At 31.0% G+C, this 3582-nt stretch overlaps 1 protein-coding gene across 2 annotated transcripts in view; it reads left to right on the forward strand.

Moving 5' to 3' along the window:
* Window positions 1-3582, forward strand: part of LOC138964410 (conodipine-P1-like) — a 12158-nt gene that overhangs the window by 2189 nt on the left and 6387 nt on the right. The window lies entirely within an intron of this gene.

Consider the following 3582-nt stretch of genomic DNA (forward strand, 5'->3'; position numbering starts at 1 on the left):
TCGCAATATTCCTCTATGACGCCCAGTCTCAATTTTTAAAGAATGTGTGCTTGTTCTTAATTTTGCTAGAGCTTTTCTATGATTTATATTTGAAATATAAATTAAATAGGCTTGTATTGTGTATCGTTCTGTAATTAGTGAATAAAACTCAAGTCTTGAACATTTTTCAGATTTTTTGTTTTTCCAAAATAAAACGTATTCATTCATAATTTTTTGTTGTATAGCAAATTGTAATTTATTAGCATTAAATGTAAATTGGTTTTTCCAAACATGCTCAAATCCTACAAGTGATAATAATTGTTTAATAAATTGCAACCATGGACTTGCTTTAGAGCTAGATATCATCAAACTGTATAAATGATGTAATAAAGACTGTTGATTTGAATCTAAGATATGTCCCCAAAATCCTATGACTTGTGATATCATCTTTATACTTTCTGGAAATCTTCCCAACTCTCCTAAAACTGGAAGCCACATTGCTTTCTTGTGTACTCCTAAAATAAATCTACAAAATTTTATATGTGTAGATTCACTTGGACATTTATTTGATAAGCAATTCTCAAAAACTGAATGAAGATTTGAGATATCTTTCTTGTTAGTAAAATTATATGGAAACCAAACCTCAGCTCCATATGTTAAAATTGGATGTACTAACATGTCAAATAGATGTAGTATAGTTTCTGTCTGAACATTTTCATTTATAAATGCTTTACGAAGATAATTCGCTGCTTTGTTACCTTGCTTATTCAAATGATCTTGCGTTAAATCAAAATTACCATTTTTATGAAATATTACGCCCAGATATTTATATTGATCTGTTACTTGTATTATGTCCTCACCACATTTGAATGTATTACTTATCTTGGTTTCTGTGCGACAAAAAGGTATAATCTTAGTTTTTTCCGTGTTAATTATTAGTTGGCAGTAGTTGTATAAGAAATCTAGTTTGTTTTGTAGTCCTTTCTTGGTTTTCGATAAAAGAACTAAATCATCTGCATATAAAAGACATGATAATCTATCAGATGTATTTTCATGAATGAAAGGAGAGTCCTTATCTGGTAGTCCATTAGTAATATCATTGATGAAAATATTGAAAAGAGTAGGACTTAGCGTATTTCCTTGATGAACTCCTTTTTTGATAACAATTTCTTTTGAATATTCTCCTTGAATTCGTGTACATATTTTTGAATTATTGTACATATTTTTGATTATTTGGTAGCATTTTCCCTTAATGCCATTCTTGTATAATTTGAGCAAAAGTGCATCGTGCCAGACGTTGTCAAACGCTTTTTGGAAATCTACAAAGCAACCATAAAGTCTACCGTTTTTAGTTTTTATGATATCATCAACAATGTTTTTTAGAATGAAAATTTGGTCTGTGGTTCTATAGTTTTTACGAAATCCTGCTTGTTCTCTTAATAAGATGTCATTTTTTTCTAAAAACGAAGATATTCTTGAATTAATGATTTTACAAAACAATTTTCCGAGGTTATTAGTGAGAGTTATTCCTCGATAGTTACTTGGATTAAATGGATCCCCTTTTTTATGAATTGGAATGCTGATGCCATTTTTCCATTCTTCTGGATATAAACCAGTTGAAAAGATCAAATTGAATATTTTTACAAGTATTTGAATAGTGCAATTCAAACTTGATTTGATAAGTTCATTGATTATTTTATCTTTTCCTGGTGACTTTTTATTTTTCAATGATTTGCATGCATTTCTAATTTCTTCTTCTGTTATATCCTTATCTAAGGTAGGTATCGAATGTTTTTCAGGAATTTTATTCAATTCTGAGATAATTTCTTGCCGTCTTACTTCTGCAACTTTAGTTTCTGTCCCTATAAGGTTTTCCAAATGATTTATCCATTTCATAGGATTAATTTTAGCAACATTGTTTGCCTTTACTTCTCCAATTGTTTTTAATTCCTTTAACGTTTTCCATACCGAGTTTGGATCTTTATCAAAGTCTTCATTTAGTTTACTTACTAGCTGGTTTCTGTAGAGTCGCTTTTTTTTCTTTAAGGTTGATTTGTATTTCTTTCTTGTTGCATAATATTTTTGACAAATATTTTTATTATAAGGATGTCTATTCAACGAATTTAATAGTGATTTCATTTCTTTTCTTAATGAGAAGCAATCATTGTCGAACCATTTCTTCAGCTTCTTCTTTTTATATTTAGTCAAGTTTTGACTAAATATTTTAACATCGAGGGGGAATCGAAACGAGGGTCGTGGTGTATGTGCGTGTGTGTGTGTGTGTGCGTGTGTGTGTGTGTGCGTGTGTGTGTGTGTGTAGAGCGATTCAGACTAAACTACTGGACCGATCTTTATGAAATTTGACATGAGAGTTCCTGGGTACGAAATCCCCATAAATGTTTTTCATTTTTTTGATAAATGTCTTTGATGACGTCATATCCGGCTTTTCGTGAAAGTTGAGGCGGCACTGTCACGCCCTCATTTTTCAACCAAATTGGTTGAAATTTTGGTCAAGTAATCTTCGACAAAGCCCGGGGTTCGGTATTGCATTTCAGCTTGGTGGCTTAAAAATTAATTAATGACTTTGGTCATTAAAAATCTGAAAATTGTAAAAAAAATAAAAATTTATAAAACGATCCAAATTTACGTTTATCTTATTCTCCATCATTTGCTGATTCCAAAAACATATAAATATGTTATATTCGGATTAAAAACAAGCTCTGAAAATTAAATATATAAAAATTATTATCAAAATTAAATTGTCCAAATCAATTTAAAAACACTTTCATCTTATTCCTTGTCGGTTCCTGATTCCAAAAACATATAGATATGATATGTTTGGATTAAAAACACGCTCAGAAAGTTAAAACAAAGAGAGGTACAGAAAAGCGTGCTATCCTTCTTAGCGCAACTACTACCCCGCTCTTCTTGTCAATTTCACTGCCTTTGCCATGAGCGGTGGACTGACGATGCTACGAGTATACGGTCTTGCTGAAAAATGGCAGCTACTTGACTAAATATTGTATTTTCGCCTTACGCGACTTGTTTCTTATTCTATTAGTTTTAGTTTTTGTACCTAATGCTTGTTTTGCTGCAGTTGTTTTTGTCAGAGACAATTTGTTTGTGATGTTATTGATACACTTTGATTTATTGGATATTTCAATTACTTGGTTTGTTTTTTCAATGTCATCACCTATTTCCAATACGTGTGTTGCCTTTATGTTTTGAGTATTCAAAACTAATTGAAGCTTTTTGTGAGAATTCTGGTCCCATTTATGTATTTGCTCAATTAATTCCGTTTTAGTTGAATATTTATTATATATTTGTCTGATTTGCTCTGTATCTTTGTTTTCATTTAGTTTGATTGGAAGACTAATTTTCATTTCTATTGAACAATGGTCTGAGTAAACTGTTAGCTTATTGACCTTCATATATATGACATGTTTAAATAAGACCTTTGAACATATGATATAATCAACTGTACTACAACCGTTGTATGTAAAGCAGGTATAATTACCATGTACATCGCCTAATGTCCTTCCATATGTGTGTGTGTTGTGTGTGTGTGTGTGTGTGTGTGTGTGTGTGTGTGTGTGTGTGTGT

The sequence above is a fragment of the Littorina saxatilis genome, linkage group LG1, assembly GCF_037325665.1.
Source record: "Littorina saxatilis isolate snail1 linkage group LG1, US_GU_Lsax_2.0, whole genome shotgun sequence".
Lineage (NCBI taxonomy): Eukaryota > Metazoa > Mollusca > Gastropoda > Littorinimorpha > Littorinidae > Littorina > Littorina saxatilis.